The following is a 26,516-nucleotide window of genomic DNA, read 5'->3' on the forward strand; positions in this document are numbered from 1 at the left end:
AGCTATTTAGTTGATTAATCGATGACTCTAACCAGAAGAATATGTACTGGCAGCAGCCTTTATAGGAGTTCTTAATGCCAATGGAAATTCTAGATCAATAAAAAAGTAAAAATAAAAAAAACCCTCTGTTGCCAGTAGTTTAACATCAGGGATGAGGAAAGAAGAGAAATATTAATATTTTATTGCCTCTATTTTAGAGAGAGAAGTGGGTAGTTATACAGTGCAAAGGTTTTGTTTTGTGCTGGTTTTGGCAGCTGTTGGATTCTATCATATTCACAAGTGAACTTCAATAGTGATGTGACGACCCTGTAGCTTGCCAAACAATTCGTGAATAAACTATGTAAAAGCATTTCCATTGACGACATATTTAATTTATAATACTTTATGCTGCATCCACAAAACGAACATTTGACACTAAACATATGTTTTAAATTAACTACCTTCCTATCTATGTACTAATGCATAGTTATAATATTATAACAATATGTAAAAGTAACACAGAAAAAAAAGAATACAGTACGCAGTGCTACTCAATCCGTACCTCTTTAGGACCCCTCACCGATATATATATATATATATATATATATATATATATATATATATATATATATATATATATATATATATGAATATGAATATGAATCTGACATCATACCTTATTTACTGTTATGTGTACAGTACATAACCAGGAACCATAACAAAACACAAAATTTCCAAGATGTTTACAATATCTAACAGGGGCCAGTTTAGTTCATATTTAAATCCAGATAAACGTGCAGTACCTTAAGATCCCCGCATTGTAAAAATAGATAGTATGGAAAACAATAATGATGTCCGTTTAACGCCAGCTGACGTCTACATCCACGGTGGCCTTTGGTCACCGTCATCAGGAACTCGGCGTATTTAGGTGCCTAACTTCCTGGTCCGGTCGGTGGAAAATCAGTGTTACACTTATTAGAGCCTGCTTACCTCCTTCAGTAGATTGGCATGTAGGTTACATGTGAGAAACAACATACAGAGAAATAGGGTAATGTATTGTGTAGATGTAACAGTGGCAGAATTATCACGTTTTCTTATAGCTCGCAGTACAGGGACAAATACATCTCAGTAGAGTTAGGAAACAAAATAGGGGTGCGTTACACTTAACTCGAATAAAACACAAATAACTTGCTGTTAAAAAGTATCTAAACACAAACAGCATTTTAAAAAAACAAAAACAAAAAACAATTGCACTTTTTTTCTTGAAGTAGCAAGCGAGAAAAGAGGAGCAAGAATCCAAATTGCCACTGTAAAGCTGATGTTATACAGTAGATTAGTTTAATTTGACAGGCAAGCTGCACAGTAAAATGATAAATGAAAAATGGTGTATGGTTGCTGATATTTTTCTCAGTATCGGAGGACTGGAAGAAGAGAAGATAAGATTAATTGCCTTTTCTCAAGGGCTTTTGTACAGGGAGTGATGCATTTTGTTTATGTCACACTTTACATTATTTATTTTGAGTAACTTGAGGGACCATGTTAGATAACTGTTTTAATTCTAAATCTCTGGTAAATGGTCAGTTGTATTTCAGTATGTTCAATTTTCTGGTAAAATTCACAATTTATGATATTAATTCATACAGGGGTTGGACCAAAAATATGAACAATGACAATGGTGTGTAGGGCTGCTAGGTATAAACATGGACAGACCCACCACTTTGTAAGTACACCTCTTTGGCATATACCATATTTGTGTTCCCTGAGTTCAAAAGTCCCTTTCCCTTCTGCTGTGCTGGGTCTCAACAGCATGCAATTTGTAATAATGTAGCCTATTGTTCAGTATAATGAAACTTCAGCAACTGGTAAGGCCTATTTGGAGATGCAAAGGCCATGGTTGGTATATAAATGCAATATATAGATTGTGCAATATCTGCTCATGGTAGCCTATTTTTCCATTGTGCTTTATTATTTGAATTGAATATTACAAGATGTAGTCTACATGTACTGTGCCAAATCAAGTTCCTTGGAAGACAGAAAATTGGATAAAGAGGAAGAAAAAAAGACCATGGCTGTAAAGATCTGCAGAAATGCTGTGCCTTCAAAAAAAAGCAACATACCGTGATGTTACTTAGCCAAGTGGGTTTTCATAGACAAACACGTTGTATGGCTACTTATTTATTTTATACAAGACTTGCATTTTAAACCGTACACAGTTGAAGGATCATAACCCAAACATCAAAAAAAAAAAAAAAAAAGTAACAGGAAATTGTACGATGAATGAAGACACACTGTATTCATAATCATATGGTTTTAAATGCAACATTTCTATGAAATACTGTATTACTTACATTTATACTTACATTTTTACATTTTTAATGCTTTTTCACAGATGACAGTAATCTACTTTTGGTTAAAGATACCAGGTGTTGTGTAAAACAGTTTTAATCAAAATAAGACACTTATCTAAATATATATATATATATATATATATATATATATATATATATATATATATATATATATATATATATACTTTTAGGACATTTTCAAAAGGAGATTTAGTTCAAACATAGGTAGCTGCTTAATGGACTATAAATTGTTTATGGGAATGGAACTTATAATAAAATTTTTAAAGTTGACCTAAGTAAATTGAAATTCTGTGAGCAATGCTTGGCAAGGCATGTTTTCTGAAAGGAAGAACACTTTTTTAATAGTATTAAACTGGCCAGAAAACAGTAACATCTACATTATTAGTCGGCTCAAAGTACAAATAATGGAGCATTTCTCGAAGTGTGCAAAAACCTGAATTAATGTTGACTTACTTTTCGTTATCGACAGAGATCGAGAACTTTCAGGACTGAAGCAGCTCTATGTCAGCACCACGATTAATGGACTGTAATCTTCAAGTCTCGCCATAAATTTTTGATTGGATTCAAGTTAAGACTTTGACTGAGCCACTCAAGAACATTATTTCTCTTCTTGTTCAACCACTCCAGTGTGGCTTTGGCTTTGTGCTTCGGTCATTGTCCTGCTGAAATGTGAATTTCCTCCCCAGTTTCAGAGTCTTGGCTGACTCAAAGAGGTTTTCCTCAAGGATTTGCCTGTACTTTGCACCATCCATTCTCCCCTTTATCCTGACAAGCTTCCCAGTCCCTGCTGAAGAGAAGCATCCCCATAACATGATGCTGCCACCACCATGCTTGACAGTTGGGATGGTGTTGACTGGGTGATGTGCAGTGTTGGGCTTGCGCCAGACGTAACGCTTGGAATTTAGACTGAAAAGGTCAATTTTTGTCTCGTCTGACCACAAAACCTTTTTTCCACATGTCTGCAGTATCATCTACATGCTTTTTTGCAAACTCCATATGTGCTTTAAGATGAGGCTTTTTGAGTAATGGCTTCTTTCTTGCCATCCGTCCTACAGGCCAGCTTTGTGTAGGGACCGGCTTATTGTTGATGTGTGAACACTGACTCCCATCTCAGACACAGAACTTTGCAGATCTCTCAAGGTCATTGTTGGCTTCAGAGTGACATCCTGAACCAGTTTCCTGCTTGCCGGGCTGCTCAGTTTGGGAGGGCGTCCTGATCTGGGTAGTGTCTGGGTGGTATGATGCATCTTCCACTTCTTAATGATGGACTTCACTGTGGTGAGAGGGATAATCAGCGCCTTTGAAATTTTCTTGTACCCTTGTCCTGCTCTGTGCCTCTCTACCACTTTATCCCTGACTTGTTTCAATAGCTCCTTGGTCTTAATGGTTGCTTTGTTGGATCACTATGTGAGTTGCAGCTTGAACGTCTTTATATACCTGAGGGAAATTATCTACAAGTTAAACCAATTTGAATACACACAGGCTGAAACCATTTCACTAATGTTGTGACCTTTCAAACAAATAATTTGCACCCAAGCTGATTAAGGTCTGCAGTAGCAAAGGGGTTGAATACTTATGCAACTGAGATTAATCTTTTTCTCTGTCAATCCTACTTATTTAATTCTATATGCATTTTTTAACTTTATCTATTTGAGTTTGAACCATTTGAGTTTGAGGATGATGATGAGTTATCAGGTTACAAAACAGTACCGTTTTGAATCGGTTAGCAACAAATCGTTATCGGTGCCAAAAAAGTGTTCTTTTAAGCAACCTTCCTGTTCCTTTAGGCAGAGCATTTACAATGGGGAATATTCAGTTTCACCACAAGGTTGTTCTCTTAAGCTCAAGTGTTCTCTTAGGAGGTGTTCCTACACACAGAGACTACTGTATATGATTGATGCTACTAAGTAGTATACTGCTTTGGCTGGCCTTAGTTTGAAGGGCAGTGAGGACAACACTTCTTTTGATAGGGACACAAGACTGTCATGAGTTAATTTTTTTTCTGTTCAGATTGTTTCATTAAGTTCAGTAAACATAAAGTAAAATGCAATATGCATGTAAGATTTTGGTGCTCGATCAGATTGGGATCAACACTTAATTTTTATTTTAATTGGATATTGCTTGAATGCCTTGGAGTTCATTGAGCAGGAGACATTTGTTTGACAGGCACTGTGTTCTCACTATTGTACAATATCTTACTATTGTTCTCATACCAGATAATTATAAGTGTTCAGTCAGTGCTTTTTTCTGTAATTGTCAGACGTGAATTTAATGAAATTGTTTTTAATTGTACTTTGTTGCTGATGATGACATCTAGTTATTTCAGGAAATACATATTCAGAACTTCTTTTGATTATTTTATATAAAAAAGCATCTTTTCTAATCTCAGAATCTTTTATAATTTAGTTTGGTCTTACAAGAGTACATTTTCTAAAATGAAAAGGGTTTATTAGATGGAAATTTTGAAAAATGACAGTTTATTTCTGCACTGTACTGCACCCTGTGGTAGTTAAAGGTGAAACATCTCCCATACATCAGTCCTTTTTTGTTGTCAAAATTCCCACCTTATTTCACAGGATTTTTAAATAAATGGTCACTCCGTAGAGAACCTTTTATAAATATAACATCAATTCAAGGTGTATTTGAATCGCAAATAAATTTTAGTAGTTTTATAAACATTCAATAACAGTTTCGATTTAGAAGATAATGTTTTAAGACATTGAAAAAGACTTCTAGGCAAACGGTTTAAAAAAAATGTTCAATGCTTTACATTAGTAAAATGTATGCTGTTCATGGCAACATTATACATTGTTTCTATTGTTCTTCATTATGGGAAGTATTTCAATCCCATGTCAACATAGTTTGTTTGAACTCTTATGTGCAACTGTTCCCAAGATAGCCCTGTAATTAGCTGGTTGACCCTCATTTTTACAGTCAAATCTTGAGACCTAATATATCTAGAGACTTGCTGTTTGGGATTAGCAGGTTTCTTTTGAACCTCATTAAGCATTACTATTCTGTTTTATTTTTTATTTATTTATTTATTCATTTATTTATTTAGCAACATGTCAGCCACACTAGTTGCTAAGCAGAGTGTTATTTTAAATATATCAATTCATACTGAAAGGTGTAGTCACAAAGCCATTGACATAAGTTTTCAGGCTGAACCCATCATACCTTCAGGTTGCTAAATAATTCTATACTTGATTTAATAATCAATATGCAAATTACACCCCAAACAGTTCTTAGTTTAAAAGGTTATAGGTTTTTAAATGTTACACAGTATGGTTTTGCTCCAGAAATATGTAAACTGTACTTTATGTATTGCTTTTTTTAAGAAAGGGATGTACAATGTATATTTGGCAAATTATTTTTGTATTTATAGAGCACCTAGTAGTTGTATGCAATCAAACTGCATTACTTTACAAAATATGAACGTTAATTACTCTTGAAATACTTCTTATTTCAAAAAGTATAGAATAAGTCAAGTTGATAAACCAAAACAAAATGTATTCATTTTATTTAACTTATTTTCACCATCAGCTATCAGAAGGTCTTGGGAAGACTAAAAAAAAGAGTGGAGTGGTAGTCACTGCAATGCTAAATCCACAAGGCAAAGTGATCCAGTCATTACCCTAGACGATAAAAGCTGCTCTGAAGTCCCTGATGATACTGGGGAACCTCGGGTCACTCTCGACTGGGACAGGTACTGGAGTCAGTAGGGTGAAGGACTTCTTTGGCAGAGCTGGTTGGAAAAGCATCTTGAATATTCCGAGGGTCAATTGTTGCCCCCCTGGGATGACCCTGACTGTAAAACTGAATGGGAACAGCATGCTAATGAACTCTGTTGCCATTACTGGGAGCAGTTTCAGTACTGGGCCACCCAGGGTTGGACAGTAGAGGATTCCTGTAGCAGTTTCACAGAAGCAGGAGGCAAGTTAAAAGAAACACAGCAGACAGCCAGCTCTAAAGAAAGTGAAGCCTTAGGCTGGGAGCCTCCAGCCAGAGATTTCAGCAACTCACAAATTAAAGAGAATCCAGAAGTGAGCGAGGAGTGTCCCAATGAGGCTATACATAGGATTACGCTGATAAATCTTAATTCAGATGAACCAGAGCAGAATAAAATGTCAGTAATTCTAAACCACAGTGCCTGCCAACAAACTAGTAATGATAAAAGTGAATGCCAAGGGATCTGTTGTTCGGATCAGAATGAGCCTTGTGATGGAGTTAATCAAAAAAGACCTGCTTCTTCAGGTGGAAACTCCAGTGCCCCAGCAGGTTTGTATTTTGTATGTGCCGCCTTATATTATTTATGCAACAATACTAGACACAGCATGCACTATAATCCAGTAATAAAATATTGCTCAATGTGGACAGTCGGTTATCTGCCAAAGTAATGCCCACTACAGAACATTTCTATTATGTTTACTATAAAATAACATTTATTTCTGTACTTGGCTATGTGGAATGATTCATTTTAATTGGGATTCCAAGTCCTGTTATCATGTGATAACTGAAAAAAGCACTCAAAATGGAGAATATATACCAGTGGCAGTGTCACTTGCTTTGGAGCTCTAACATCCATTTTTGAAAGAAAAGTCATAAATATTGGTGGTCTTCATTTGCGCTCACAAACTCTGATACTGAAGGCACTGACAATCATTATTAGGGATTTAAAGTATCATTAATCCAGGGTAGTAGTTATTAACCCACTTGAGCTCTCATGTAAAACTTTTGTGTACTTTTAGTACAACTGTATCAAAAGTGTGATGTTTTGGTTTGCTTTCTCGCTTATTCCATATTTAGAATAAAAATACCCAAATGCAACTCCCAACAGTTTATATGACCTGTCGTCTTGCAACACCACAGCACAACTGCATGACTCAGTCAGAGCTTAAAATATTAAAATTAGACTGGAGTAAACAAGTGGTCAAGGAAACAAAAACGGAGTAGCTATAAAGCTTTGATGTGAAAGACCATTCACTGTAAAAACAAACCCTTTCCCTGCTGCTTAAACTGTGGCTACAGTGTATACCGTTAATGATAAAGACCACATGTTTTCACATTCTTGACATATTCTTTACATATGGTACATAGTTGTATTCTATGATTCTCTCAATAAAGTTCAATTACAGGTGGTGTCCAGTAAACATTATCAGAATATAATGCACACCCTTCTACACATTTTAGAATCACTGCAGTGCTGTCAGTCAAGTTACAGTTGAGCCCTTGTTTATGATTGATAATTACATCTCTATAACAAATTTAGCAGAAACAAAAAAAAAAAATGCTAAATCAGAATGCACTCAACTCTATAGACTAGGTGTACTCATGGCCATAGTCATTGTTTCTGAATCCAACAGGTTTTATTGCATTGCAATGGCTGTGTTTCTGTAGTGGCAGTATTGGAGAGTTAATTTAGTTATTTTATGTGATAATAAAGTGCCAGTAAAAAGTAATGTGAGCCATCCGTTACTAAATGCATCTTGTGTTTGGCACTAGATCCACAGCAAGTGCCTGGAGTGCTGAGTCGTAGAGCAGTGGTACAGGACAGTCATGGGAATGGAGAAAAGGAAGATGAAGGTGATAACCCTCCAGAACAGAAACAAGCAAAGATCAAGCACAGGCAAGTAGTTTAAAACCAAAAAAAAGGAAATGTGCAGTTACCCCAATCGCAGGTAATTGAAAGTCACACTGTAGTGTTAATTTGCTATTTAGTACCTTGTGACACATTGAAAATTATTACCATAATGTCTGAGTATTTCAGGAGAATTTATGTTTGCTATATATAGACAGCATGTTACATACAAGGTGTGCAATATACAGTACTTTGGTTATACTATTCTATGCAGTGTAATATTATGTTTTCGCTAGCATTGTATACAAGAAGTGCAAGTTATACAAGAGATGTAACCCTCTTGTCATGCTTATTATTCATGGACTAAGCATAAAATTAGAATATTCCAGAAATGTTGTTACCTTCACACTTGCATGGAATGTACAGGAAAACAACCCATCGCCATGGTTTCTCCAATCCTTGTCTGCCCCGTGGCTGATTGCAAGGGAGTCCTTCCGCGTACAGCTACACGCTCCCCCTAATATGGTCACCTTCCAGTTTCTACCTACCGTCGAGGCTGCCCATCTAGGAGGAAGCATACAACCAACATTACACAGCGCCCTTTCTGGGAAGAAGGGAGAGTTACAGTTCGAATTCCTTCGCTCACTGTCACAATTGAATTTTGATATTTTTTGTAGCAGAATCCAGCCGGTTGTATCTGTCACCATAGAATCATTCTTGCCAGCTGCTATTCCTGATTACATAATATATATATATAGGGAAACCGCTGTGGCAGGGGGTGTATGTTACTGACGTACTTAATCTAATTACTATGGGGTGTTCTGTAAGCCAGCAAGACTTAAGCATCCATACAGTACCAATAGCAATCTTAAGGACAAACAGTGTATAGCCTTTTTATTGCATGTTTCACTTTCTTGTGTACAGCCACGAACTTGATTCTGAGGAGAATCCTGTTGTGACTTTGAAAAAAGCCTATGAAGTACTGGATCTGAAGTGTGGTGCAAAGAAAATGTAAGAACTGAGTTTTTAAAAAATGATACAATTTAGGAAAGTAACTAAAATGGCTTTTTATCATTTTGTAATCTGACCTAACTGAGGTTAGTCATTGTTTTTCTTTAGTAGTACATAACTTTATTGCATTGAAAGTTCAATAATTGTAAAAGGAAATGCTATTTTTTTAAAAACAATTGAATTGATTTTTATTTTTTATTGTATGCAGTTTTCCATTAAGAACTGACATTAAGAACTAAATTACTTTGACTTCTGCATCTCTGTGATTTATGCAACCAGCAAAAATAAAGTGATGATCATATTTATTTTTTGCATGTTGTTTATCAAACAATTCAATTTTGACAAAACAAAATAGCTTCTACAAAGAAATAAGTCTTAAACTAGAGGTGCCAGTAGTTAAAATATAATACATTTGTGTGGGAAATTGTTTGCCATATCAACCCAAGCGTAATGATTAGCATGTTTTTCATAAAAAATATTAGAAAAGCCTTGTGTTGTGATCTTTTTATCTAGATATTTTCTCTTTAAAAATTTTTTAAAAAATTGGAAATGACGAATTCCTGAGTGAATGCCTATTTGCCTGATGAGTTCTTATTCTAGCTATCTTCATTATAGGTTTGGAAACATTCCTAACTTTTTACAGATGGCAATATTCATTACCATGAAAGGGAATCTGAATCCAAGTCAAAGCTTTTGGATATGCATAGGCCTGTTGGAAACAAAAATAAGCAGTCTTTTTTACAGAAGGTGAAATCCTTACTTCTAGAAAAGCAAAACGCTCAATGAGATATGGTTTTATTTACATTCGGAGGATAATTGAAGTAGCATTCTTTTAACCATGCAGTTAGACTACTAAACATATCATTACAGTCATTAAGTTATTCAATTGCGTCACAGTTTCATTGGTTTCAATATGACGGTTCAGTTCTAACACAGCATGTTTAAGTTTCAGTACAAATGGCCAACAATTAAGTACATTCAATACCAAATACCTGCCTTTAGCCAGTGAATGGTACTTGCGCCCGACCAGCTTCTGCTCACAACGTCTGCCTTTCTAAACAGCTGGGCCAAGAATGACCTGATAAATACAGTGCATTTAAATGGTGAAGCGACTTCTATATCAATCTAGTTTGATGAAACTGTACATGCCCATTTGTTAGGCAATTGTATTCCACTTGGATGTAGGTCATAGTGAGAGGCTTATTCATAGTATGAATACATGTAAATGGGTTAAGTGGGTGATGTATATCATTGTTTTTTCAAGAAACGTTATTTTCACATAGATTATTTCTTACAGTAACTGCACTCACCACTGGTTTCTGAAACTCTTCTCTGCAATTTATGTCCAGTAAATTGCTCCCTAGCTTTTGAAGCTGTAATTTGAATCACTGCAGTCCTTTCCCCAGAGGGGGTCTCATCTAGGTAAGATGCTACGTGACTAACTGCAACAGTTCAGATTCTCTGGAGCTGAAGTGTACTATTTGGGTCTGAAGACTGCAGTTAGTGTTTTTCACCAACCTGATTCCTAGAAGGAATTCAACTAGTTTGAATACATAATCATCTTTTTTATTTTATTTTTTATATTCATTTTAAGGAGAGACTGTGCGGGGTCCTAGGCGGTAACGATGAATTGGGTCCAGAACATCAAATGAATGCTACAGCAGCAACCGTATCTTAAAGTTAGTATATAGGTGCATCATGTAATCATATGCTCCTACATATACTAACGTTAAGATGCGCTAAATAATATTAATGATATTAAAATGTTAATGAATACTTGTTTCAGTTTGTTTGTTAGACTTTATTATTTTATATAATTCTCAACTTCACAGCACTCGGAATTCCAGTCTACTTCAAACATATCACTTATTAGCTTTTTCTTTTTCTAAAAAAGCCTATTGAAAAATACAGTAATGCCCGACTATATAAGTGGGTCCTGACAAGTCAGTGGCGAGAATAACCAGGCAGAAATAAATACATAAATAATAACAAAAAGTCCCTCTTTGACACTTGACACTGTGTGCAATGCCACTTTTTACAAATTAACCCCTGGGCATTATCAAATCCTTTTTTTTGTTGTTTTTTTTTTTTTCGTTTTACGTTCTAAATTACTTAAGACTATAAACTGCAAAGACATTTTCTTAGCTTTGGTTGCAGCAAAGTCCTTTATCAAATTTGAGTATTCTAAATTCTTCGGCTAATCTGTTTCCATGCATGTACTGCAGCGTTTTCATAGGACTCATACTTGCAAGGTGCCGACATGATGAGCTGCAGCTACAGCATCAAGGGTGCAAACCGTTTAGAAAGTTGGTGCTCAACTGTTTTGAAAGTTTCGCACCAGAGGGCCTACTGTTGCTAAATTATCAACACCACCACCACACTTCAATTCGTTTTTATTGTTTTGTGTTACAGTAAATATTTTAACAAAATGTACCCCATATCTAATCACACCCATATTTGTAATATTTTGTAAAAAGGAAATTCTGCCACATCTCTCTCATCCATGGTAAGACTCTCAGCAGCCTGTAATATTGTTTAATTATTTTCTTAGAAGAAAAATAATTTGTAAACAAACACGTAGGTCTACTTAAGAGGGTATTTAGATGTGGGTAGAAGTTGTTTAATTGTCATTATTATTATATTCTATTTACACTGTAAAAAAAAAAAAATCTAATTCACAAAATGATTAACAACAATCATGCTGTATATTTATATTTATAATCTCTTAACACCAAAATTGCTATACGTAAACCTAAGACAGCAGACCTGAGTAGCCCAAAGGTTCGACGTATTACCGAAAAAATAGCTTGTGAATCCAGCTACATTGAATTGTATTAATAGATTAGATTTACATTAGCTACAACAACTGATTTGGTTTTAATATAAATCTGTGATTATATGTATCCAACCAAAGCACAAGTATTTTTTAATCAACAAAATGTGTTTATAAACTAGCAATGCTTAACTTTTGCGGTAAAATGAAGAGGCTTGCGAACACGAAACATTATTTTACAATGTACTGTTACCTGTTAAGTCTACTATTGCCCACATAACTTTTTGACTTGTTGAACAAAGATTTAATTGATAACTGTGTAAAAGTGTGCTGCGTCACGTTTACTACCACTTCCCCACATGACACGCACCGACTCTCCTGTGTATGTGGATGGGTGTGGACGAGTCATGTGAGTAGTGCAGGCCCAACGAGAAACTCATCTATGTTTGCTAAGGAATAAAAAAACAATAATAAAAAAAAAACATGTCTCCTGGCGCCAGAATGTAATGTTGCTGGCGCTATATGAGGTACCCTAGTTCTAGAATCTAGCACCATAGCAACAAATTTGCATCCCTTAGCGTTTTGCGCGCACATACTGAACACACCGGGTGCGTTAAGTAACTGAGCGGCTCAGAGCGAGAATGTATCCTGATGAAATCCGCTCTGAGCCTACTCAGAGGGAGCGGAACTGAGCGTGCAGTTAAGTGGGTTCTTTCGCTGAGCTGCTGTGAGTGGCTCACATACTTAACGCGCCCACTAAATCTCACTGCACATTAAGGGCCTCATTTAATAAATATGCTTATGCAATAACATGCATGTTATCCAATGATAAGGTGCGTGCTAGATAATACTGTATTTATCAACCACGATAAAGCGCGACTTAAAGCATAAGACATGAGTTAGCACTGCACGCGTTAAAAATAACACGATGGGTACATTAGCATCTGCTGAATATGCTAAATGTATGGTGATGTATTCAAATGAAGTGGCATGAGAGCACTAATGAGGCTAATGATATTCCGACGATATTTACTAAACTGCTAACCATGGAGCACGCCTTAAATCGCATGCTAGATAGCATTGATGGAAAGCAAGTGTTACGAGCCGAGATCCGTCTTAAAGCTGTCTGTCAGCACAAAGTACAGGTATGTACGATACTACACATCCAAAACTCTGTAAATAAGTAAGACTAATTTTAAAATAAAATGCACATATACCAGCCGACTGCATAAAATAAATAAAGAAAGAAAAACAACTTTTGAACAGAAATGATCTATATACAGGTATATTATGATTAAATAAAACTGTACAAACAAAATAAGTAACAGGACATTGAAAAGAAATGTGTTTATGTAGCCTATTGACATAAAAAGCATGCAAAAGCTTATTATGCAAACAAAAAAAGTGTCATAACTTACTATGCAAACGAAAAAAACAGACGTAACTGCGTTCATACAGACATAATTGAAACACGATCATATAAATAAAGGAAATTGGGTTTGCAATCACGCTCAAAATGGTTTCTAAACAAATGCCTTATGATGCACCACTGTACATCTTCTTTCTGTTGAAAATCCATATTTAGCTTTAAAAAGCTATTTTTTTTACAAGGCACGTCAGTGTTATTCTGTTTCCCTATATTCCCGCTTCAATTGAAACACCATTTCAGTATTATTTTGGATTTATGTGACAGCTTCACATAGCTCCAGTCTCTCCCGTAGCCACTGCCGCAGTGTTTACATAAGAAACTGAAAATAACAAAAACAGAAAAAAAAACTCTTGCAGATAAATTAGGTGTTCATATTTACTGACAAAGAAAAGCTGTACAACACTGAAGTTAAATTGTGCTTGTTGTCACACTTTTGCCAGCCTAGTCTCTTGGTCCTTTTTACATTTCTGGGTACTTGTGTTCTTTGTTGTAATTCTTGAAGTACACAGTGAAATTCTAGCTTAAAGTTATTAAAATAATTCTGAAGCCTTTCTGTAGAGAAACAAAATAAGCAGGCAAGCACCAGTGTGATATTGATCGCCCTGTAGGTGCCAACACTTGTGCCAAATAGATTCACAGCAGGAATTCAAATAGTTCTCTCCAGAAAGTAATTGCTAAGTCTTGGTGAACACTAACATCTATGCTGCCTCCTTTTCTCCACTTTAATAAAGAAAATGAGGATTCCTAAGTGGCGCATCCAGTAAAAGCACTCGCGTAGTGCTGGATTTCTACTAGTATAACGGCAGAATGAAAATAATTCCGCAATTTTTATTTTTTATTATTGATAATAATTGATCTCGAAAGCAGGTCAGCAGCTCAAGCGGCAAAATGTCTTGGCAATTTACTAGTAGCAACTATATTGCGTGCGACCAAATCGCGCGAGGATTGCCCCGTGAACACCCCTGACAACGTCCTGACAACTCAAGCAATTCTAACCAGTCAGCGCACTGGTATATGTCACATGACTATGTCTGCTCCAGCGAAACGAAGGGTAAAATGGACGCTACGACAGTAAAAATATATACATTTATGTTGAAGGCTATGTTTTTTTTAAACTAAGTTACAAACTGGAATTACAAGCTACTGTACTGTGCTCACCAAGATGCACATGTTGTTATCTTGTTGTTACCTTTATTAAATCGTTAATGTTATTTCTCAACCCAGGAAAAAAAATCAAATACAATAGTTAGTATCACTGACTCGGATTTAAAAAACAAAAACAAAACAAAACGCTGTAGCCCCTATGGTGTGTATAAACGTTGCATGTTAACACGGCTTTTTTCATTTCTTTAATGTAGGTAATAAAATGTATGGTGCTTGCTTGTAACTTACAGTACCGAGTGCAGCAAAAGTCTCGGGTCCAAACCGTCAGCCGAGTGTAGATATACTATTTACATCCTCGCTATTTGGCCTTCATTATACGTTTAAATACTGATTTTTTTAAAAAAAAAATTGTTGGCTCACACAGCTGTATGCAAACGGCACGACAAAGCGACATTGATGGGTTTTTTTTAAAATGTATTATTGTTTTTTTTTTTGTTTTTTTTTTATAATGAACCAAGTTTTAAATTAACATTTGCAATTGAAACACAACTGAAACTTTGTTGATGCGCTTTTTTTTTGTTTGTTTTGTTTTGTTTTGTTTTTTTTTTGGGGGGGGGGGGGGGGGGGTTGTACTGTCTTCTTCAACGAATAGGATATAGCCAGAATACTGGATGCAGCACGCCACAAATTCTTCTACTTTTATTCACAATGTCATTGCTGTTATTAGTGGTAGTATTGACAAATACTGTAATAATAAAGAAAATCAAAGAATAAAAACAGTATTCTTATTATTAATAATTTAGCTAATGCCAGCAGCTTATATTGTTCGTTTTGGATTGTCCTTTTACTCTAGCGAAAAAAAGTCTTTGGACCCAAACAGGGTTGTTATAGCTAGGGTGTACTGTATTTAGTATTTGACTTTTATGTTTAATATACAACATTTGCACATTTTAATATATAATGCGTGCACATTTGTTATTTCATTTTTGTTATTTTTCACGTCCCGTAGTGTTCAACATTTAACAGAGGGTATAAAGAAGTTTGGATCAGAATCCTTTACAAAAAAGTAATATACTGCAAGTATACTTGTGCCAAAATGGTTTAGTTTTAGTATACTATTGGTACCATTATACTATCCTATTTTGGCAGAAGTATACTTGCAGTATACAACTTTTTATATTCTCTTTGTAAATAATGCAACGTAATTCTCAAATATTGGACATTTCTTAGATTGTATCTTACTTCAGTTTTGCATACTTCCATTGTCTCTAGCTAGGTGTGCACCTCCAGATTCTGACAAATACTTTTAGAAAGCCAGGTGCAACTTCTGCTCTGGATCAAAAAGCTATAATGCTCTGCGGCTGCCCGCCTATGTGGATAACTGTCGAAAAACTAGTAGAAACTAACTACAACACAAGTCTGGGAAAAACAAATGGAAGTCTGGAAAAAGTATGGAATTTTGATGTTGAAAAAGTGTATGAACCCCGAATAAGTGCAAGGTATTTGTCATTTGTAGCAAATACAAACATCTGATTTTTTGTATCCGAATAGATGTCAAAAAAATATTTGTTCAGATATTTGTCCCAGCACTACTTGAAAGAGAATAATATATACCTGCAAATAAGATCGAAGGGAGGAACTCCAGTCCCTACAGGGAATTTACTGATGTTGGTGATCTTTTATAAAAGGCAGAAATCCCCCAGTAGTGAATTTCTTTCTTATCTGTTTATTTATTGTATATTTTTGTTGTTAAAGTGGTTCGTTAGGCTAAGAAATGTGCTTTGGATATAACTGAGAATCTCCCTATTAATTGTGTTGTGTCAGTTGCTTGTCACTCAGTAGTTTTCGGCTAATTTTAGTGTTGCTGTGGCATGCTAACTACTGCGCATTGTATTTATTTTCCTTTTTCTAGAAGGGCATGTCAATCAGATAATTTCTTTACTTCGTACAAAAATGCATGCAATAGTTAAAAGCGAAGACGGATTTTGATTTCCTTGGGGGGGGGGGACAAGCTGGTGTTTTCTCTATGGAAAGGCAAAATATAAGAGGCAATAAAATGAAAGTGTCATTAAGAAAATGAAAACAGATGGTGTAAAAATCTCATAGGTAAAATAAAATCAGTTTAGAAGCATCCCAAAACCAGGAACCATATCTACCTTGGTTCACTTACTGCTTTTTGAATGTTTTTATTTTAAGACATGTATTTACAAACAATAAACAAACCACCATTCTAAAGAGAAAGTACATTACACTTATATTTTAGGATATCTGCAGTAGTCCGTAATGCCTTCATTCAAATAATGTAGTGTGATTGCTTTGAACCGTTTTGAAAAGCCCTGCCCCTTATCTAAGTTGCCAGAGCCTCACATTTCTTGTGACCTTCCACATTCTGGTTAGTGAATCACCATGGTTAATTTGACCCCCTCACTAAATTGTTTTTTTCAAGAGTGGAGCCTCTGCATTTTTTACGATTTATTGAGTAATTGAGAAAGATGTGTCAAATGAGTTATGCTATCATAACTGATCAGTTTGCAATATACTTGTGTCATTTTAGAGCGATGTCACGTAAGAGAAAGGGATTTTGCAGATACCCATGGAAATCCACTACCCGGAATGGGAAAGTGCAATAGAAATTACAGGTTGTGGCAACTTCGATAAGGAGCTGGGCTTTCCTACAGCATACAAAAAAAGTCAAAACTTAATATCTGAGCAAAGGCTCTTTGAGCTACTGTTAATGAGGATTGTAAAAATCCTATGTCATTTGAAATGACTTGCTCTATAAATACACAAGTGCTACATGGGCCCTATTTTTGAAGTGTTTTCAAGCAGAATATAATTTTAAATAACTGCATTAGTAAAATAGGGCCTGCTGTGTAACTTTTGTAATATTGAATAGACTATGAATACATATGTCCTGAAATCTATGGATTTAAACTGGAGAGTAAAATCAGTTTGCAGTCATTCTTTTCCAAATCTTTTCCCTCAGAGGGCTGGTTTTCAGTCACTCCTGAGAAGATAGCCAAGCACATTGCTGTCCGTGTCCAGGTGAGCTTTCACTGTGATGTCATCATCGACTCTTTCTGTGGTGTTGGGGGCAATTCTATTCAGTTTGCTCTGACAGGAAAAAAAGGTACAGAGAGTTGAATTCATCATAATAGCCAGTGCATTTAAAGTTACCAGTACTTGGCCAGCTCACACTGCTGTGGGAGTGGGGAGGGGGGAGTTTTTCAGGTTTCTTCTGGATTTTAATGTGACCCTGGTGGTGTCCTAATGGTCTTGTTGCCGAGTCTGTGGTTTTATAGCCTTCTGAGGTTTTATAGCCACCTCCCTCATACATTAATGTGTGTGATGGTGAGATCTTGGTAATAATTAAACTAGTAGTAAACATTTTTCTTCATAGTTACAAGACAGAAAACAATGCAAAATTCCAGACTGACATTGAAAATATGATCGAACTGTCTAGCTAAAATTTTAATAACATCTGTCTTAGTTACCTAACAAAGGGATTATGTAAAATGCATTGCATCTGTAGTACAACATACCTTATTCAACTTTAAACATTAACAATTTTTAAAACGTATTATATTGAGATATATATATATATATATATATATATATATATATATATATATATATATATATATATATATATATATATATCTATATATATATATCTATCTATATATATCTATCTATATATATTGATATATGTGTAAGTTGCTGAATAAATATTATTTCTACAAAGGGCCATTTTGGGGTATTACCTTTTTTTTGTTTGTTTGTCTAGAGATATGTCCCAAAGGCCTGTTGAGAGTCGACTGATTTGTTTGTTTCTAGCTTCTCTGTTTTTCATTTCTGCCTTTTATGTTATTACCTCATTTGTTTTGATATTCCCCCTTCAAGTTACTGCAACATATGTTGATGTATTTGGTCTTGCCATGTATAAAAGTAGATCCCCAATGGCAGCATGCTTCCATAACCTTACATTTAAGAAGCTGGGGAAATGAAAGACAAGGTACCCAGTGATTTAAAACATGTTGTCTTACTTCTCATTAGCATATCCCAAAGTCATTTAAAGAAGATATTTTGTTTTCCAGAAGTAATTTTAGCTTTAACTCTAGCGAAGTGAGGACTGCATTATACTGATAGAGCATTCTTAATTATTTATTGCCTATTTGTTTTTCTGAAAAGATTGGTGTCAAGCCTCACCTAGTTTCACCTGAAGAATAGACTTTTGTGTTCTCGAAAGCTAGCGTATTTTACATATACATATTTAGCTGATCCCATTAAAAGGTATCGCCAAAATAAACCAAACTTTGTTATACGTCTGGTCTAATATGTATTGACACTTCATTGAATCTGTTTCAGTGATCGCTATTGATATCGACCCTGTCTGAATTGCTCTGGCTCAGAACAATGCTGAGGTTTACGGAGTGGCAGGACAGATTTGAGTTTATCCAGGGCGACTTCATGCTGCTGGCATCTGATCTGAAGCTGACGTTGTGTTCCTGAGTCCTCCTTGGGGAGGCCCTGATTATCTTGGTGCTGTAATCTTCAACATTAAAATAATGGTGTCTCCAGATGGATATCCTTTTTCAAAGTTGTCAAATTGAAAGAATGATTATACTTCTCTCATCTGCCTTCAATGGAATTACTCCTAATTTTGTTTTTGTATGGATGTAGGTATTTGTTTACATATTTAAAGTTACCATGAAAACACAAAAAGGAAACATTTGATTTGTGTAGTGCTGTCCCCCATAGCGTCTAAATCTAAACTCCAGAAACCTAAAGGTTAAACATTTGCAACATACTGTCCCTGCACTGTTGAGAGTCAAGCTTATGGCTGAAAAAGCACAAGAAAATAGGTCAAGTAAAAACAATTTGTACAATTAATTTGGGTTACTGTATATATCTTACAAAGGGTTGCTTACTTCCCAATGCTGCTTGGTAAAAACATTCCCAACCTTTGTGTTTGTGTCCATGTGAGGACGTTGCATTCCTCTGTACAACAAAGCTACCCTTCCTAAATGGTACTCCAGCAGTGCAAGTAGTGTAATAAAATGTATAGGTGTCAGTTTCAAGACTCTTTATAATCCATGGTGGTGACCTTAGAATCTTCTTCTTTTATTTCTGTCATTGGTGCCGCTATCTGGAAATCTTCATTGTCCTGTAGTGAATGTTTTTTGCTTTTTACAACAGCAGCATAAATTGGTGTATAGATTTGTATTCTATTGTGTACCAAATGTACAGTACTTTATTTTATGTAATTGCAGTGTTATTAACTGAGTTTCAGATATTTCATATTCATACACCAGAGTACAAAAAGTGTATTTTACAATATTAATTTGACATTGCATGGCCTGAAGCATGTCTAATTAAATCAAATAAAAAAGAGATCAAGTCATACGCTGGAAATCGGACAGAAGCACAGCCCTTGTTACGCTTTTTAGTGAAATGTTACGACCATTAGAAATAAAACATATTAACAGTTTTATGAGGTTACAAACTTGCTAGAGATTATCAGCTGATATCAAAAGTAATTGAAACAAGGAAATAACAAAAACAAGATTTGCAGTGCGTGTGTAATGCTGGAGTAACAGTTTAACAGCAATAACCTGTTTAACACAGAAACATGATTAGTATATTCAGATAAGAGTTCCTTGACTCCTGGATCACTTTTGAAATTTTCATGCTTTCCAAAACAATTACAGAGAACATTATTTACTGCCTCCCACGGAATGCTGATTTCGACCAGGTAAGTTTTGATTTATTTTCTTTTGAATAACATACCGAGCATCAAAAGAAACTTATCTCTATTAGAACACATTTATTTTAGAAAAAAATAAGGTATATAAATGATGGACATTGACGAAATGTTTTTGGTTTCTTTATAATCACTCGATCATTCATCCTTAACCATGACACGCTTGAGTGACTATGACTGAAGCATATGCACTTAATTACCTAATTAGTGAGACCGTTGATTGGACACTGGATATTCAGCTGTTGAATTGCAAGCTTGAATAAAAGCAATAAAGAAAATCACAGAAAAAAAAACAATATGCGTCTGTCAAGAGAGCAGCGTCTTTGTGCAATCGGCATGTTGGAGGTCAGCGTACTGTGGCTCGCCGTCATAGGTGCTCACAGCCAGCAATTTCAAACCTGGCGAGACGGTATAACCAGACACAATCTATTAATGACAGGCCACAAACTGGGAGACCGAGTCACACCACCTGCCCAAGATCGACAGATCATTTTGCAGCACCTTCGTGATGTCAATTGTTAATCAGCACAATAAAAAGTCACTGCACCTGCTCTAAAACAGTTTATCATTTTTCGATCACATGTAGTGAATTTTATCCAAATATAAGTGAGAAGTTTTTTTTTTGATTCTCAAATAGAAGTGATACGTTTCGTTTGATGCTCAAAATATCAAAACATAAATCATAAATTGTTCGGGTTGTTGTTGGAAAAAGGGGACAGTCAAAAGAAATGTTTAGGGGGCAGTTGACTATAGAGATTGCTGGCAAGTAGCTTGTCAAAGTTGCTTAGATGTGCTTGTATGTATATAACAGGAGCCCTAATTCTTCATCCCAATAATTACTGCTTTTAAATAATAAAACAAATAAACAAAAAACTGTTCAATATTGTACGAGAACAATTTAATATATGATTAATAGTCAGTGGTTTTATAAATGACCACTAGGGGGGAGTACAATTGAATAATTTGATACCAGCATGGCTAATAAAATGAAAAATGTGGTAGAATGCTGTAGGTCTAAGTTTTATTTATCTGTGTTGGAATATTCCAGGAAAATGGTTTATTGCCTTTTTGCTAATGCCATTTGTCAGTGTTACATAGAAAGTTTAAGAATTGTATGGTGTAGTCTAATGATGGTTTTAATCTGTGTAATTTAGTCATGGTGCAAGTGAGTATAGGGCAGCAGGACCCAGGAGAGGGAAGCAGACTGTTAAAGCAGTACAAGCCTGCTTTTCTTTCATATTTTCAACAAGTTAAACTTTTTTGTTCTTTCATATCTCAAGTTAACAAACATTGTTCCTTCATATCTCATCTCACTGCTCATTGGAAATCACCTGCAATCCTTACAAACCCTGAAGTATCCTGGTAACAGGTTATTATCAATGCTGTAATGGAAAACACTCTCATTATATTACTGTTGGGCAAATGAAGTCTGAAGTTCTATAACCATCAGGAAATCCCATCGCTCAAAGTGCAGCTTGCTATATGATACAACTAGGGGCGAGCATTGATTGATTTTGAAGTTGAATATTAACATCTCCTAACTAATTCAAGTTTCCTATATTCATCGCTGCTTATAACCTACAATGTTCTTAATGTTGCTGTATGTGCATGTACTGTGTAATATGAATCTATAGCTGTAGCAGGGCGGTAGAAAAGCCCTGCACATATAAAAGGGGGCCGGGCGAAGCCCTACTGTTTAAATACATTGTTTGTTTATTTTAGAACAGGGTACTCCCCGCCCCTGTGCATTTGTATTATTTTGTATTTGTTTATTATTATTATTATTATTATTATTATTATTATTATTATTATTATTATTATTATTATTATTATTATTATTATTATTTGTTTATTTAGCAGACGCCTTTATCCAAGGCGACCTACAGAGACTAGGGTGTGTGAACTATGCATCAGCTGCATTGTCACTTACAACTACGTCTCTCCCGAAAGACAGAGCACAAGGAGGTTAAGTGACTTGCTCAGGGTCACACAATGAGTCAGTGGCTGAGATGGGATTTGAACCAGGGACCTCCTGGTTACAAGCCCTTTTCTTTTTATTGTTTGGTTTGAGTGGGCGGTATTAACAGCTTGTCTCTGTCAGACAGCTTGTGTGAATGCATGATCGGCAGTCTGTGATTATTGACTGTCAGCCATGTAAACAAAAAGCAGAATGTGACCATCTCCGGAATTTACTAATTAAGTGTTAATTCGGAGATGGTCACAGGGATAAAAGCCTGCAGCTTTTCCTGTTCGGGGAGGGTGTTCGAGAGGAGCGAATGTGAGAGACGGGAGTGGAAAAGAAACAAAAGTAAAACTAAAAACAATAACCACGCATGTAGGAAGTATGGTGTTTGTTAATTTTTGTGTGCGAGATTTGTTTTTGTTTAACCTTTTATTTTCGTTCTGTGAGCAGTGTTTTTTGTTACAAATCTTTTATTTTTGTTTAAAAGTAAACATTGTGCTTTGCACCCGAGTACTGCCTATCTGTTTCAGTTCCTGTTCCTGTTCCTGAGAGTCCTGCGGGGGTCCTATTTTTACGACCCGCTTCCGACCCGGACCCGCTACTACAGGACCCAACCTGACCCCACAACCCGCTGAAAAATCGTCTTCTTACCCGCGACCCGACCCGCTTTAATAAGACCTGCAACCCGACCCAAACCCGCAAGTGTTTGTCCTTTACCTACTGCCTGCGTCGTCTGACCCTCTCACGCTCTCACATTCACACACAGATATCTCTACACAGCGTGGTAGCTTTCTCTAGTGGTCTGGATATATTTTAACATTGTAACATATTAACTATCTCTACTTACTTTACTACAAAATACTTGTCTATTCCTTTCGTGCCACCAGTTAAAAGGGAGCTACACCTGTGCTGTACCAGTTTTGTGGCTGTCATTTACAAAAACATAATGACAGGTTTACAAGCAACGAATCCAGTCACACCAGAACCGCGAAAGTTCACATTCCGACCCGAACCCGACCCGCTTTGGTGGGTCACCCGCAGGTACCCAACCTGATGCAGTACTCTACCTGACGTCACCAACCTCAGCCGTCCTGTCACAATAACATTTCTCTTTGAGCTAATATATATATATATATATATATATATGGTTAAACATAGGCAAACTTTATACAAAATGTACAGAAATTCAAGTTGACAGTGAGATACAGTAGCCAATTAATTATATAGAAATACAAAGCCAAGTACCTTTGACCAATTTCTAGATCAGTGCTTGTTCGTTTCCAAAAATATATAATATTATTTAATAATTGTCATAAGCAAATTACTTATGACAGGTGAGCATTTGTAGGTCTGGAATGACTCCCATGCAAACCAGCACACCTTTGTTTTAAAGCAGTGTCGGTGGTACCGGGTTGTGTAGTGTAGGCTGTTGTGAATCATCAGGTAGCAAAGATAAAATAAGTAAAGGATCAGAAAGGCTGACGTGGTTGTGAACTTTGAAAATGGTTGGGCTAAATATTTGAAGGTGGAATTTTCGTGTAGGATAGTAGTGATTTAAATAAATGAAATACTTTATACATTATGTTTCTATTAGGCCTTATGAGGGCTTTTTTTTAACATACTACTGTAATAGTTGTTTATTTTGTATACAGTTATTGTTATTATTATTATTTATTTCTTAGCAGACGCCCTTATCCAGGGTGACTTAGTCATAAACAAAAATACATTTCAAGAATCACAGTACAAGTATTAATACAATTAAGAGCAAGATAAAATACAATCACTTCGGTTCTAGCAAGTATATGACAAAATACAGTTCAATAACGGAGCAGATAACAGTGACAGTGATAGTTACATCAGGATATAATTAAATACAAAATACTACAGATTAAATGACACTTGACAGATTACAGTACTCTAAAGTACAGGATTAAACGCAGTAAAATAGGGAGCAGATAAGAGCAAGTAAAGTGCATTTAAGGAAGAGTGATAAGTGTCCAGATGGAAAAAAGGAGTTTCTACAGTTGTTCTGCTTATGACAGTAGGAATTTGTTTTAGTTCTGGTATGTTAACTATCTTATTTTTCTTGATGTGGATTTCTAAAGATACAGTAGAGTATCAGTATATTGGAAGAATATCTTACAGGAACAAAGTCCTCTATTAGAGAGGAAGTATCTGCCCTTAGCTATTATTGTCTTTTTCCTGTAGCCAGTGGCTAGACCTCTTCCGCTTGCTGTGCAGTACAGCACATACACTCACAAACCATTTTAGAACTGCAAGAGTTTGTGATCTTGGACACAGTGTTTCATAATATGTTTTATCATAAGGTTTGACTCAAATAATAAATAATTTCCTCTTCTAAGATCCTGAATTATTATTTGTACGAAATAAACAAATTCCAATTGTGCTGCCACCTGTTTGTAGTTTTGTTGGTGGTGGTATTTATTGCATGCCAGAAGTACATAGCTGAAATGTTTATGACTTTACCTTGACTGTGGTTTTTGTAATAGCAGTACATGAAAAATCAGCAGGCATACTTTAAATGACAAATTAACTGCTAACTTTAATGACATTTTTTGGAGATTCGGCCATATTTACAAGCTGGAAGCAGCAGGATATCACATTGTGTACATATTTAAGCTGGAAAATCATTGTTGATATAGTTATTGCAAAGCTTTAAGTTAACATACAGTATATTTGGTAGCATTTTAGTACCCAAAACTAGATTTTTTTAAATTTATGCAGTAGCATTTTTCTGAAACCTTACACTGCAGTTTATATGACCGACCCTGAGTGAACACGTACATAATTACCGGTGTAGTGTTATTTTCAGGTTAAAAGTGGTACACAGCGCACTGAGCTTGCTCGCACATGTCTAAACAACTTCTAAACAACTTCCTCTTTGAAAACACAGAAGTGCCTGTCCAAATCTGGTACGTTATGCTGTTTTTGGTCCTTTTTATCTTTTAAGTTATCATATTTTTCCCCCATTAAGAAAATAGTATGTGAATATGTATCATATGCAATAGCCAATACATTGGGTCTTGTACATGTCTTGTACATACTTCTGCAACTTTGGGGTGGACTTCTCATTTTGTCTTGTTTGTGGTGAATTGTTTTTTTCTTTTTAGAGAAATTCATTGTCTGTTTCCAGTTTAAGTTTGCAAAAAAAAGTGTAATGAACATTTGTTTTGTGTTTTTACTACAAACCTTATGGCTCTATAGCTTTGTATGGAGGAGGACACTAAATCAGACAATTTAAACTAATTCGGGATATGAATAAAATGTAGCTACTGTACTGTGTGCAAAGAAAATGTAACAATATTTAAACTCCCGCGGAAAATTTAATTGATCAACTTTTTCCAACAGTTTATGTGACTCATGGAGGAAACAATTCATGAACTAAAGTTATCGGGTACATTTCTTACTACAGATAATAATGGAATGAATAACTATTATTTTATTTATATATATTTATTTTGAGAAAATAATCAAGTAGTGTCCATAATTGCTTAAATATTGTGTTGGGAAGAAAAATAAGCAAAGTTTGTATGGTTTCTGAAGTACTTTATAATGTTCCCCAGAGTGTTCTGAAAAAAGGGCACCTTTTCCAAGATGCTACTGTAAAAAAATAGATTTTTAGTGAATTTTTGTAGGATGAGAGTCAAATACAGTCAAAAAATGCCTGGTCCTGCGGAAACATCCCACTGAAAAATGCTTGGTCCTGAAAGAGTTAAATAAGCATGTACCACTTATGCACAGCTGAAAAACACTCAATAAAAAGTGAAAAAATTACCTCCTTTTCACATTAGTGAAACACCCATCAGATCGCAATTGATTGCACATGTACCAAAATCTGACATGTTTTGGTATGCATACCACTTTCTGACGATGTACCACTTTCTAACATAATACTGGTATTAGTTTTTTAAACACGTATGTTATCTTTCATAAAGCGGGAAACCATTGCTAATAGAGCTTCCCGATTTGTAGATGACTGAGGTTTGTACCGCCCCATGTAGAGATGCGTGAGGCCCACAGTGCAAATCGTGTTGGACAGTGGAGTACAAATACTGTCACAAATCACAACGTGGATACAATTTCAAGGTATGAAGTTTATTTTATAGAACAAAAGTAAAATTAAATAACTGATAAAAACATTGATTTTTTTTTTAAGATAATAGGCAATGATCTAACAGGATATTAAGTTTATTCAGTGTCTATAAAATGCTAATGTAATCTGTTGTGTAAATTGTCTGCTCCGGTTTTGTTATAATGTTAACCCTGGTTTCACACAATAGGTAGATAATTTTATTACTTTATGAAAATTCTGACTACGAAAAAAAGGCGCAAATAGATAACGTTACCATGATCCAAGTAACGGCTTCCTTATTTTATCAGTATGGATAATAGCCCAAATACAATCTTGAGGTGCATTAATTTATGTATCTGTTTTCTTTTTATAATAGATTATCACTACCTTGTGTACTTCTCCTGTTTAACTAGTGAAACGTGTGCTTTAACTTTACTATATATATATATATAT

At 35.4% G+C, this 26,516-nt stretch overlaps 2 protein-coding genes across 4 annotated transcripts in view; one reads left to right on the plus strand and one right to left on the minus strand.

The window, feature by feature from the left end:
- LOC117435571 (monoacylglycerol/Diacylglycerol O-acyltransferase-like) overlaps positions 1 to 14,700 on the minus strand; it is a 34,973-nt gene extending 20,273 nt beyond the window's left edge. Inside the window, exons 1-2 of one of the 3 annotated variants that reach the window (XM_059016955.1) lie at positions 14,532 to 14,700; positions 8,328 to 8,490 (exon numbers count right to left, since the gene is read on the minus strand). The gene's annotated coding sequence lies outside the window, so the exon portion shown is untranslated. The other 2 variants (XM_034058867.3, XM_059016951.1) reach the window with 2 other exon arrangements.
- Positions 12,837 to 26,516, plus strand: part of LOC117394326 (tyrosine-protein kinase Lyn-like) — a 62,223-nt gene continuing 48,543 nt past the window's right edge. The window contains exon 1 of the mRNA XM_059016949.1: positions 12,837 to 12,855. The gene's annotated coding sequence lies outside the window, so the exon portion shown is untranslated. The remainder of the gene's footprint in view (positions 12,856 to 26,516) is intronic.

Source organism: Acipenser ruthenus, chromosome 3 (genome assembly GCF_902713425.1).
Source record: "Acipenser ruthenus chromosome 3, fAciRut3.2 maternal haplotype, whole genome shotgun sequence".
NCBI classification, from domain to species: domain Eukaryota; kingdom Metazoa; phylum Chordata; class Actinopteri; order Acipenseriformes; family Acipenseridae; genus Acipenser; species Acipenser ruthenus.